Source organism: Gorilla gorilla, chromosome 2 (assembly GCF_029281585.2).
Source record: "Gorilla gorilla gorilla isolate KB3781 chromosome 2, NHGRI_mGorGor1-v2.1_pri, whole genome shotgun sequence".
Classification (NCBI taxonomy): domain Eukaryota; kingdom Metazoa; phylum Chordata; class Mammalia; order Primates; family Hominidae; genus Gorilla; species Gorilla gorilla.
In genome coordinates, this window is record NC_086017.1 from 16,126,967 (window position 1) to 16,141,681 (window position 14,715).

Below are 14,715 nucleotides of genomic sequence, written 5' to 3' on the forward strand. Positions count from 1 at the left end.
CTGCCCAATTATTTCATGTTTTAGGCTTTGTTTCAACTGATATATTAGACTGCAGCTATTCAGTAATGCCAAATTCACTTGTAGAGTCTCTTTCCAGAGTAGACCCAGGGGAACCAGCTTCTTTGTCCTCCTTATCTTTGACACTACCTCACTATTAATGACACTCTTAAGAACTGAGCTAACTGGCCCAAAAAGATAATTTAATAGAACTAATAGGTGACAGACATTTGACTTTATGAAAGGCAGACATTTTTTTTTCCCATAGGAGAACATGAGTTCTTTCAATAGAAAAACAGGATGCAATTGTATTTTTTAGTGCTAAGGGACAGGTCTGTTATTCAGACCAATAGTCTTTCAAGCTGTGACAGTTTCTACCTCCTATGTTGTAATGGTAGCTGAGCTTTTCAAATACCTTTGCTCCTTAACACATTTTTTTTTCTGCAAGCTCTTTCATGAGAGACATTTTTTAAAGATTAGTGTGCATGAGATACATTGCATGAAGATCTGTAAAATATATTTCTTTCTATTTTAAACTTTTGCACCAGAGACATAAATAATGTCAACTTATTTTGCTGGCCTCTCCTTTATGTTTTGCCCACTTGTTCCAGGAAAGGGTTACTCCTTTACTTTAAAAGACTCAACTCCTTATTTTACCTTGCCTTCTTTTCATGAGTAATTTGGTTGCTGAAATACTCTTGCAACTCTTACTAGTGCCTTATTCCCCAGCTTACTTACTGTTCACAGTCCTCTGCTGCATTCTTCACTTTCCTTTATAATCCTCATAGTTTTTCTGTCTACCTCTTTTATGCTTGGCATATTTCCTCAAAGTGTAACAAAAAAAAAAAAGTGTGTGCTTTTTTTTTTTTCCATTGCTCTATTTGCCACATGTAGCCATTCTCTTAGTGACTGTCATAAAGTAAAGCAAATCTCTGCAAAGGCTTTATCGTTGGAGTTCAGCACCAGGAATGATTTCCATTACCTAGCGTTTCAGGAGTCCTCATATAGTTGATCGGCATTGTTTCAAGGACTTTGCTCTGTCCCTTGTCTTCGAAATGGCCTGCCATAAGCTTGCATAAATGCTGCAAACTCTTTATGGCATACAGTGGTGAGCATGTTTATTTCAGGGACCCTGCCTTGCCTTCAGAGCCTTATTATTATTTTTCCCTTTTCTTCAAAAGTTGTGCTTTTATGTATTTAGTGCTTCCACCAGTCAATAGCATTATAACATTAAAAACATTGTAAACCAAGGTCTTTGGCGTCTGGCAGAGACCTGAGTACAAATCTAAGTTTTGCCACTGACTGGTTGGGTCACCTTCCTGAGTTAATTAACTGCTCTCATCCTTAGATTCTTCACCTGGAAATATAAATAATAATAGTTAATCATAAGGTTATTAGGAGGATTATGTCTGCGTTTGTGACTGTGCACTGGGGAATGTTCAATAAATGTTGGCTATTATTTTTTACAAGTGTATACAGAGCTTTCTCCAACACTGCACAGTTTCTATTTGTGAAACATGCCATCATAGTTTGTCAGTGATTTCAGTGATTTCTCTTACTCTATCTATGAAGGCTTTCTTTATTTTTTGATGGAATTTAGTGCTTGTTGCCCCAGACTGGAGTGCAATGGCGGGATCTCGGCTCACCGCAACCTCCCCCTCCCGGGTTCAAGCGATTCTCTTGTCTAAGCCTCCCGAGTAGCTAGGATTACAGGCATGCGCCAACATACCCAGCTAATTTTGTATTTTTTTAGTAGAGATGGGGTTTCTCCATGTTGGTCAGGGGGGTCTCGAACCCCAGACCTCAGGTGATCCACCCACCTCAGCATTCCAAAATGCTGGGATTACAGGCGAGAGCCACCGCACCGGCCCTCTATTTAGGCTTGATAATTTCTTCAAAGGCTTGATAATTTCTTCAAAGGCTTGATAATTTCTTCTTACCTAAGACTGTGTAATTCAATTCTTTATAGGTAGATCTTTATATAACATTTTACCATTCTTCCTTTCAAATAAAAATTTTAAAAAATACAGAATAACAAAACAATTAAAGTCACTCATAATTTTATGTATCTGTAGTGAGTTTAGATGTGTATGTGCATGTGTATATGTGTGTGCATGTATGTATGCATAATTATATCTACAATTATATTTATATTTATGTAAAAGCGTGTCTCCCCACCACTCTAATGTCCCTCTGTTATCACCACTAAAAGAAAACAATTTTTTTACAATTTGATGATATGAATATGGTGATTCATTTTGCTATGCTTATAGGTATATATTATTTACACATACATTTTTGCTTAAAAATGTGTTTTAATATTCATACTTTATATACATAATTAATGCCAGTTCCTTAGGCAATTTTTCCTTCTCTTTTGCTCCATACTGACTTTACTTTCCTGTAAGTTTTAAAGAATTAATTACCAATAGAAAAATTAATCATACAAAGCATGTACATTTCACTCTAGAGTTTGCAATGTGTTTTTCACATGTTATTTTGTTTAGTGTCCACTGCCATGTTGTGAAATGGATTACAATATTTCTATTTTATAAATGAAGGTATCCGAAATCACAAGGGTTAAGTAGTGGAGAAACTTTAGACCCCAAGACTGCAGGCCTCGAAATCTCAGATCCCTGACACTTTCCTGGGGGAAGTGCATAACCACCCTAAACAGTTGGTTTTACGTTTTTCCACCTTCTCCTACTGCCTGCCATGAGATTGGTGCACCATACTTTATCACTTGAATCACTTTATATTGAAAATTGTGTTCATTAAATTTTGAAGGTCTTTCCTATACTTCTATGTATTCCTCAAATAAATTTCTCCCATTAGTATGACATAATCTAAAAGCAGGTACATTACTTCATTTTTCAGAATCCAAGAGTAGCTATGTTTTCTCTAAATAAAACTCATTCTCAATATTGCCATTTCTCAGATATAATATAGGAATCTAGACGTAGGCATTAAAACAGTGTAGTGGTTAAAAATTATAAGATTTGAAGATCCACTGCCCAAGTTCAAATCTCAATTCTGAGACTTCTTAGCTGTGTAACTTTTGTCTGGTCCTCAGTTTCCCTGTCTCTACAATAAAAATGGTAATAATACCTACACCCAAAGATTGTGGAAATGATTAATAGACTCAAGATTTTCAGACATTTAACAGTTTTAAACATTAATTTCACAACATTAATACTGTTTGTCCTATAATGAGTTCTGAGAAATGTTAACTAAGATTACCATTATGATAAAAATAAGGCACAGATATTGGTCTAAAATTCTCTGTTTTGGTTGTGTCTCTGCCCGGCTTTGGCATCAGGATGATGCTGGCCTCATAAAATGAGCTAAGGAGGATTCCCTCTTTTTCTATTGATTGGAATAATTTCAGAAGGAATGGTACCAGTTCCTCCTTGTACCTCTGGTAGAATTCGGCTGTGAATCCATCTGGTCCTGGACTCTTTTTGGTTGGTAAGCTATTGATTATTGCCACAATTTCAGCTCCTGTTATTGGTCTATTCAGAGATTCAACTTCTTCCTGGTTTAGTCTTGGGAGGGTGTATGTGTCAAGGAATTTATCCATTTCTTCTAGATTTTCTAGTTTATTTGCATAGAGGTGTTTGTAGTATTCTCTGATGGTAGTTTGTATTTCTGTGGGATCGGTGGTGATATACCCTTTATCATTTTTTATTGCATCTATTTGATACTTCTCTCTTTTTTTCTTTATTAGTCTTGCTAGCGGTCTATCAATTTTGTTGATCCTTTCAAAAAACCAGCTCTTGGATTCATTAATTTTTTATGAACACTGATGCAAAAATACTCAATAAAATACTGGCAAACCGAATCCAGCAGCACATCAAAAAGCTTATCCACCATGATCAAGTGGGCTTCATCCCTGGGATGCAAGGCTGGTTCAACATACGCAAATCAATAAATGTAATCCCTTTGAAAACTGGCACAAGACAGGGATGCCCTCTCTCACCACTCCTATTCAACACAGTGTTGGAAGTTCTGGCCAGGGCAATTAGGCAGGAGAAGGAAATAAAAGGTATTCAATTAGGAAAAGAGGAAGTCAAATTGTCCCTGTTTGCAGATGACATGACTGTATATCTAGAAAACCCCATTGTCTCAGCCCAAAATCTCCTTAAGCTGATAAGCAACTTCAGCAAAGTCTCAGGATACAAAATCAATGTACAAAAATCACAAGCATTCTTATACACCAATAACAGACAAACAGAGAGCCAAATCATGAGTGAACTCCCATTCACAATTGCTTCAAAGAGAATAAAATACCTAGGAATCCAACTTACAAGGGACGTGAAGGAGCTCTTCAAGGAGAACTACAAACCACTGCTCAATGAAATAAAAGAGGATACAAACAAATGGAAGAACAGTCCATGCTCATGGGTAGGAAGAATCAATATCCTGAAAATGGCCATACTGCCCAAGGTAATTTATAGATTCAATGCCATCCCCATCAAGCTACCAATGACTTTCTTCACAGAATTGGAGAAAAATATTTTAAAGTTCATATGGAACTTTAAAAGAGCCTGCATCACCAAGTCAATCCTAAGCCAAAAGAACAAAGCTGGAGGCATCACGCTATCTGACTTCAAACTATACTACAAGGCTACAGTAACCAAAACAGCATGGTACTGGTATCAAAACAGAGATATAGATCAATGGAACAGAACAGAGCCCTCAGAAATAATGCCGCATATCTACAGCTATCTGATCTTTGACAAACCTGAGAAAAACAAGCAATGGGGAAAGGATTCCCTATTTAATAAATGGTGCTGGGAAAACTGGCTAGCCATATGTAGAAAGCTGAAACTGGATCCCTTCCTTACACCTTATACAAAAATTAATTCAAGATTGATTAAAGACTTAAATGTTAGACCTAAAACCATAAAAACCCTAGAAGAAAACCTAGGCAATACCATTCAGGACATAGGCATGGGCAAGGACTTCATGTCTAAAACACCAAAAGCAATGGCCACAAAAGCCAAAATTGACAAATGGGATCTAATTAAACTAAAGAGCTTCTGCACAGCAAAAGAAACTACCATCAGAGTGAACAGGCAACTTACAAAACGGGAGAAAATTTTCGCAACCTACTCATCTGACAAAGGGCTAATATCCAGAATCTACAATGAACTCAAACAAATTTACAAGAAAAAAACAAACAACCCCATCAAAAAGTGGGCAAAGGAAATGAACAGACACTTCTCAAAAGAAGACATTTATGCAGCCAAAAAACACATGAAAAAATGCTCACCATCACTGGCCATCAGAGAAATGCAAATCAAAACCACAATGAGATACCATCTCACACCAGTTATATTGGCAATCATTAAAAAGTCAGGAAACAACAGGTGCTGAAGAGGATGTGGAGAAATAGGAACACTTTTACACTGTTGGTGGGACTGTAAACTAGTTCAACCATTGTGGAAATCAGTGTGGCGATTCCTCAGGGATCTAGAACTAGAAATACCATTTGACCCAGCCATCCCATTACTGGGTATATACCCAAAGGACTATAAATCATGCTGCTATAAAGACACATGCACACGTATGTTTACTGCAGCACTATTCACAATAGCAAAGACTTGGAACCAACCCAAATGTCCAACAATGATAGACTGGATTAAGAAAATGTGGCACATATACACCATGGAATACTATGCAGCAATAAAAAAGGATGAGTTCATGTCCTTTGTAGGGACATGGATGAAATTGGAAATCATCATTCTCAGTAAACTATCGCAAGGACAAAAAACCAAACTCCGCATGTTCTCACTCATAGGTGGGAATGGAACAATGAGAACACATGGACACAGGAAGGGGAACATCACACTCTGGGGACTGTTGTGGGGTGGGGGGAGCGGGGAGGGATAGCATTAGGAGATATACCTAATGCTAAATGACAAGTTAATGGGTGCAGCACACCAGCATGACACATGTATACATATGTAACTAACCTGCACATTGTACACATGTACCCTAAAACTTAAAGTATAATAATAAAATAAAATAAAAAATAAAATAAAAATAAGGCATAGAGTAATCATATAGCTTTCCCAGATAGCATTAAAGATGATGATAAAAATCATTTCCTGTACAAAACAATGTGCTTTCCACTGATAAGTTTTGTACTGGCTATTTTACAGTGACTAATGAGAGCTCTGCACAGACTGAATACCAAAACTTTTACCATATTCTTGTAATATTCCTATAACTGCGTGTGAATTGATGTTTTATGGAAATATTTGAACAGAAATAATTATAGATGTAATGATATTGTGAATACACAGCTTACAGATATCCTATATATTTATACGTGAACACATTTATTGTGTGATTACTGCATCTGTTAAAATGTCTGACAAAGCAAACTCTGATGGACAAGTGATATTAAAACAGTACTTCATACTTTTCAAATAATGAAAACATTTAGAGAATGCAGTGGGTTTATGAAAAGGGAAGGAGGCTAGTAGATGCTGGAGTTCTAGTTCTATCTGCTCCTAAATGTGTGATCTATTTGATACATACGTTAATATATTTAAATCTATTCTTTGCCTCTTAACATGGCAGGTCTGGGGTAGGTCATCTCTAAAATTACTGCCAGCTTTGGCATTTTTATTTCTCTTTGAATAACTTAGAACTTTATATTTACAATTGTTGATAAGTGTAATGCAGATCACGAAAGTGTTGAAGATCATACAAATGTTGTCTTAAAATTCTTACACTGAATGGGCTGGGCGCAGTGGCTCACGCCTGTAATGCCAGCTCTTTGGGAGGCTGAGGTGGAAGGATCACAAGGTCAGGAGTTCCAAACCAACCTGGTCAAGATGGTGAAACCCCATCTCTACTAAAAATACAAAAAAAAAAAAAAAAAAAATTAGCAGGGCGGGTGGCATGTACCTGTAGTCCCAGTTACTCAGAGGCTGAGGCAGGAGAATTGCTTGAACCTGGGAGGCTGAAGTTACAGTGAGCCGAGATCACACCACTGCACCCCAGCCTGGGTGACAGTGAGACTCTGTCTCAAAAAAAAAAAAAAAAAAAAAGAAAAGAAAAATAAATCTTACCCTGAATGGAGACTACTTATAAAACATAACAATTATAACAGTATGCCAGCATTACTACTCTGGCACTTTAGGGTCATTATTAAGTTAAATAAGGATGACTTGAAAACAATCACTGCAATGCCACCACAGTCGATCTCATAACCAAGAAGACTACTAAATAACTAGTGAGTGGGAAGTGTTAGCATGGAGACTCTGGACAAAGAGATGATTCATATCTTCCATGGGATAGGTGGGATGGCATGAGATTTCATCACGTTACTCAGAAGGGCATGCAATGTAAAACTTGTCAATTTCTATTTTTGGATTTTCCATTTAAGATTTCTGGGCTGTGGTTGACTGGGGGTAAGTGAAACCTAGGAAAGCAAAAAAGAGGATAAAAGGGGCATTACCGTATATGCCAGACCCTGAGCTAGTGTCTCAATAGCTAGATGATGAATGACTGAGTAAACTGACAAACAGAAGCCATAGATGTCAGCCCTAGGAGTAAAGAGGCAATCCTAGAAAAAACCACGGTTTAAAAGGATATGGTACCACGGAAGGAATGATCGATTGCATTAGCAAATGCAGTTCAGTCATAGAAGGCATGTTTATTTGTTGTCTGCTCCTGTTAGAAATCTGCTTTTAAGGTTGAATTGTTGAACAGTACTCTGTCATGTCAGGAGGATACAGGATTTACAAGTAAACTGGTCACCTATGCAATCTGGCATTAATTGCACAATTTCCTCTAGACTAAATTTAGAGCATCTGTATTAAGGAACACATCGTTAAGAGAGATTCCCAGAGAAACGTGCCTACTTCCCTAACATATTTCTGCTTCCAACACTCTATAATCAGCCCATTCCTTCCCCAGGCTAAAAACAATCTAAGGCAATAGCTAAAGAGAAAAACTAGAGCATAATCAGGTAAAATATGTATAGGGTACCCCAGTCCCTTCTTTTGAAGTAAAATAAAAGAAATAAAAGGAAAGGAAGTGATGATTACAGGTATGTGATGAATGCTCACTATGCCTGGAGACTACAGACAAGTAAGGCACAGACATTGGAATCTACTTTAAGGTTAAAATACACTACAGCCATTCACACGCTTGTTATGCCACACTTGTTACTGGAGTCACTGAGATAAATTTTTCAGCTTCATTGTCTTTGTTTTTCCACTATTAATTTTACTTATTGCATGTTTTTAATATGCTAGACACAGCGTTCAATGTAATGCATATATTATCAGTACTTAATTGTAGAACTATCCTGTGAAGGACATCGCCATGCTCATTTTACAGACGAAAAAACAAAGGCTCAGATAGGGTCTACCAGTAGCCAATAGAGGAATTGGGGTTTGATCCCAGGTCTCCTAAAAACTAATGTATATACAGTTAGCCTCTATTCTATACAGCCTTCAAAATCTTTTTCAGTGGAGATACTTGAAGTAAAGTGAAAAGAGTAAGCAGATAAATTCAGTTTACATTTCACCCAATGCCAAATAAAGCTTTCCCTAATCTTGTTTACTCTAAGAATATAAAGTTATTTTCTTAACTGGCTTAATGCATATTCATGAACACTATTAAAATGTCTAGGTTTGGCCAATCGCGGTGGCTCACGCCTGTAATCCCAGCACTTTGGGAGGCCGAGACCGGCGGATCACAAGGCCAGGAGATTGAGACCATCCTGGCTAACAAGGTGAAACCCCGTCTCTACTAAAAATACAAAAAATTAGCCGGGCGTGGTGGCGGGCGCCTGTAGTCCCAGCTACTCGGGAGGCTGAGGCAGGAGAATGGCGTGAACCCGGGAGGCGGAGCTTGCAAGGAGCCGAGATTGCGCCACTGCACTCCAGCCTGGGCGACAGAGCGAAACTCCGTCTCAAAAAAAAAAAAACAAAAAAAAGTCTAGGTTTATCAAGTATACCAATTGTACTTGATAAACAATACAATTTCATGTAGAGAACATGTGGAACTGAACAAGATCACTGTGAGAGCAAAGCCTGAATTCCATAAATGTCCTTCAAGTATTTTCTAGTATAGAAAAATACCTATTTTAGAACATGAATTTCTTCTTTTTGATGGCCAGCTACGACGGACTCTCCAGAAATATTCACATGTTCACAAATTTTGAGTGTGCTTTAGTAATATTAGGCAAAAAGAAATGTTTAAAATAATGATGAAAACAAAAATGAAAAGTTATGATACACTGAACATGTAATATGTGCAAGGAAAATTAAATGAATTTCTTGAATTGATTATTAATTTACCTTATTAGAGCTTAGGAGCATATGAGATTCCATGTTGTCCTAACTACGAATCAGAACATTAAGGAGGACTAGTCTCTTTTGAACCAGTGCTTCTCAACCTGGGGTGCATTACCCTTAGGGGATTCATGCATTCCAGAAATATTATTCAATTTTCATGTGCCTTTATATTTTTTTGGGAGGAGAGAGTCCATTTTTTTTCACCAGATGGCTAGAGATATCTGTGATTTTCTTCAAAGTGAACTAGAGATGAAAAAATAAAACTATATACTGGCACCAAAATTGTGGTCAATATTTAATGACATTGGAGAGTACTTTTGAAATAATGTTGATTAAAAATTAAGAAAAAAATTATGTGGAGACATCTCATAACATCTCACGTCTATAAAATAATTTATTGAAGATTTCAAATATACCATAATGTAAACAAACAGCAGTTATCTATCTGCTCATAGATAACTTTTAGTCTCTTTTTCCATTTATTTGTTAATGTTTTAATGTTTTTAAGGTGTTATTTTAAAAGCTTTTTAGAATGACCATATTTTAACATTACACTAGAAAAATCAATATTTTAAAGATATTTGAATCAATAATATAAAATAAAATATATTCAACATGATTCCCCTTAATACCACCAGACTCTCCTGAGAAAAAGTGGACTTTTCATTTATCTAGAAAATTTGATTCAAATTTTTTGAATGTCCTGATTCATTTGTTCTGAAGGGAGACCTGCTGGTGCTGTCGGGAATGTGAATATTCATCATTAACTTATGATTTACATTCAGTTCTCCAATACTTTCCAATTGGAAAAAGTGGTCTTTATGTTCTCAAAGTTCTTTGCTAAAGGGGAATGTTTATCGTATGATTTTTATAGACAATCTGGTGTGTATGATCCAAATTAGATTTTGAAAAGCTTTTTTGCTCTAAATTGGCAGCTATTTAAGGACATTGGTGGCAGAAAATTCTTGTCTCCATCATGTCTCCAATCCTCTGAGATTTTATACTTTTTTGTAGGTTTCATTTTATTTAAACCCGTGCAAATTTTTGAGAATGTAATCACATATCTACAATGAATCTTCTTAAAGCAAACAAAATTGTTTAAGTGGTGATTATGCATTTTTTAACACTGAGCTCTGACATTCACTTTATTTTGAAGAGACACTTTACAGGCTTATTACAGAATAGCTCTTTGACTGGCCGTATATGAAATAATCTTTTTAAATGGCAGAATGATTGTTTGATTACAAAATTATTAATCGCAATTTGAGCTCTTTAGAGTTGGATGGGATGTCAGAGGTTATCTGGTATATTTTTCCATCTGATGCCTAAGTTGCCTCCAAATTTTCTAACATCTGAACACTCTGCGTGACCTAGAACATATTATCTCATTGGGCCAAGCATTCTGAATCAAGTAACTTTAATTTTAGACAAGCTTCTTTATTGCATGAAATCCCAATGCTTCTCTTTTGAAATGCTAGTAATTAATTTTTGTCCTGACTTTTAGGGTTATATGAAAAAAGTCTTATTCTTTCAAATTCCAGATGGAGAGGATTTACTGCAAGCTACAATCAACCAGTCCAAACTAGATTAAGCAAAAAAGATAATAAATATTAATTCAATGCAGAATTGAGCAGGTAGAGTTTGGTCCTAAAGTGTGTGGCTTAATTACGATTTTGGCTTTCTATGTGTAAGACCCTCTCAGTGTACAGTAATCGTCTTATCTGTGGGACAATTTGTTGCACTTAACATAAATTTTAGCAGTTTTATACAACACTATTGAACTAATTTGTTTTCTCCATGTGTTTCTCTTGTGCATATCAACTTTACCTTTTGTTATGAATCTCCTTTTGGAACCAAATTTTAAGATTTATAATCATTATGCTTCATTTTTTCTGATATGAACTATGATAATAACCAGTTGATATCTCTGGTTTGAATCACCTGTAAATTTTATGATTATGTCAGGTATGTTCTTAGACTATATAATGCATATAGATAACCTAACACTATACTTGCTGGATGTAGACTCAAGGTCTATTTGAAGTAAATTAGCATCATTCAAACTATTACTAAAATGGTTGAATGGGGGGCAAAGCATAAGATAAAATTCTGCCGTAAGACTTTACTCTTCTATAATGAGAAACTGACTTTAATCATCACATTTAGGTTGCACATCAACCTAGAGCCTGATCCAGGTTTTGTTTAGCCAACCGGAAACAAAGCAAAAAACTTTAATCAAATGCATGGCTGATATGTGTGCACGTGCATGTGCACACAAACACACATGTATACTATAGGTACATTTGTATGCATATATGTGCATATATATGCAATCTAGACAAGCAACACTTAGCACACTAGCTGTCTGCAGTCTTGGATATATATTTTTTCCATAATGATTACATTTTATTTTTCAAATAAAAATAACATTTACTTTATGTTGGGTTTTTACCATAGTTTGTAAGCCCAAGTGTCTTATTTGTCATAATTCAAGCTGTCTGACCAGCTTAAAGTACTTAAGAAATGCCTACTCAGTAATTTATTCCAGAATTTTCTAGGAAATTATGTTTGATTCCTGATCTTCAGGAATCTTCCTCTACCATCTAGGCATTTGTCTGACTCATTCTTCCAGTACCAATTTGACTTTCCAGGAGTCCATGAAATTACACTAGTGGATGCCGTGCCCAGATCCCCTCTTCAGGTTTGAAGCACTTAACTCCCTATAGCTGTTGCACCTGCTGGTGGTAAAGGCCTCAGCTGTCAGCCTGTCTAAAAATGTCCTTCAGCTGATGACAGCTGCCTCACACACAGCCACGCTCTTTTCTGGGGACAGCCTGGATCTGGTGACTCTTCCATACAGGAATGTAAAAACATACCCGCTTCTGACAGCAGAATAACCTCGAGGGCCCATCCCAGCCTCAGTGCTCTCCAGGAGATCACCCGAGCTCTTTGTAACTGCTTTGTAGCTCAACTTTTCTTTGCCAATCCTACTTCCTAATAAACTTTTTTCATGTTACTCTCCATCTCTGTCTGCTTCCCAGGGAACCCAATTTGAAGCAGTTACTGAATCCAAATCAGAGCTCTCATTTCTAAGTTCTCAGAGCAATGACTTAATTCATCTTTGCCAGATAGCTTCTAATCCATTTTTACCCTTTAACTCCCTCTAGTCCTGCCTGAAATTTAATTATTTCTTAAACATTTATGTTCAAATTTTCTAGTCATATCTACATACACAAAAAATAATTTTAGATCACTTTTTTAAAACTGGATAGCTAATGAGAAATGTTATCAAAAATATGAAAAACTTGTGTTTTATTATCTCAACCTTCAAAGTTTTAGTGAAAGCGTTGACACAACTTCATTGGTAAAGATAATGAGGCATAAAATAGAGAGATTATTGTTTCTAGAATATACTGTTTTCTGGTAATATTATTCACAGTTGGCATCAGGCTTTCTCTAGAAATTAATCTCGTTTATTCAGTTCATAAAAGTGTTATGAAACTATTAGACCTAATTAAAACTCCAGTAATTAGCTGCTTATAAAATAAAATAATTTATAACTTTGTAGATAACAATAACTAGTTTGAAAAGAAAATGACAGTAACGGATCTCATCCAGAGTAAAAACAAAATTTAAAATCTTTAAAGATAAGCATAACAAAAATGTAAAGGGCCTATACAAAGAAAGCTACACTTTTTTTTTTTTTTCTGAGGATGGAGTCTCACTCTATTGACCACACTGGAGTGCAATGGCGCCATCTCGACTCACTGCAACCTCCAGCAAAATGTTGTTAAGGCACACAGAAAAGATTTGAAAATGTAAGAAGACAAAGGTGGTGATTATCTCAAAATAAATAATTTTAAAAACACTATATGTATGCAGGCAATGAATTAAAATGCTTACGGTGTAAACAGCTCCAACAAGTTAATGATAAAACTATCAGCACCTTATTAAAAATATGGAGCAGACATGTCTGAGTAATGGAACCGGCTCCACCATTTATTAACTTTGAATAACATGGTGGAGTACTAAGTCCCTGTGAGCCTGGGACTCCATATCGACTGTGAAGCAAATTGTCTACCTTATGGAGTTAATGCAAGGAACAATAGCGACGATGAAATCTCTAAAACACACTGCCTGATTCTTGGCTGCCTTAATTAATTCAAATAATGACGGCTTTACTTAATCTTCTGAAAATAAATAAATAAATAAATATATATATGCGCAAAATGAAAGAAAAAATCTACTTCTCTAGAAATGGAGGAAATTAAAATAAACATTACAATGAAGCATCATATTTTACTTATAAAACTTGCAAATTTTAAGGATTTTAATCACATTATTTACAATAACACAAAGTTTATAAATGCACAACAAATTGTGGAATTCTATATGTTGGCCATTGGATGGCTTTTAGAAAATGATCTTATTATATTGTACAAGTACATTTGATGATATAAAAAATATTCACTATACTTTGACTGGAATGTTATTAAATTCCCAGGGAACCCATTTTGTTAATGAAGGAATAAAAATGTAAATTCAAGTGAATAGTAGCCACATAGGAATATAACTGTTGTGTTATATTAGACCTTCCCCCCCAAAAAAGACTTAGGTAGGTATATTAAGGAGGATTACATAGAAAATCGTGTTTGAATTGTAAAGGAGCCAAATGGGAAATGATGCCAATTGGCACATATTCTATGCATTAACTGGTACTTTCATGGTATAGTAAGCAAAATTATAGTATATTACTTAATTGCCTAGAAATCTCCAGGTACTCATTCACACATTGTGAATTATAAATATTATTTTTACTTCCAAGTATTTTCCTCCCTGGAAGTGTATTGCTTCTTTGTTTTTAATACAAGAGTGTAAAAGGAAAGTATTCCACAACACTTTTAACTTTGTCAAGAACAGTAGCAAAAAATACCTCTGTTAGTGAAAATAACATAATTTCACTTAGGTGCACTGATGCTTGGTAAGATCATTTGTAGAATTATGGGCATTGCTTGAAGAACTGTTCTTATTTATTTATTTTACTGATAGAAAAAATATTTTGCTCCACATTGGTTGTAAAAATAATGTAGAGAATTATTAACTTCATCCTCTAGCAAATAAAAGTAAAAAAAAAGTAAATTTTTATAAAATAGGAGATAGAAACATATTTAACCATTAATTATCAGAAAAATAAGTATCCCTGAATTTGACATAGTCCCTGTATTATTTTAGTGATATACTTTACAATGGAATAGTCAATGGAAATAAAGAATATTATTTGCTTATTAGAGGGAGGAATTTTATACTTACTAAAATGTCCACAGTATACAAGTTCTCTTCAATTCGGATGGATTGTGAAAAGGTTAAAATTATATCTAATATATATAATGTAATC

At 35.5% G+C, this 14,715-nt stretch overlaps 1 long non-coding RNA gene across 2 annotated transcripts in view; it reads left to right on the forward strand.

Annotated features, from left to right (window-relative positions):
• Positions 1 to 14,715, forward strand: part of LOC134758025 (uncharacterized) — a 248,842-nt gene that overhangs the window by 196,894 nt on the left and 37,233 nt on the right. The window lies entirely within an intron of this gene.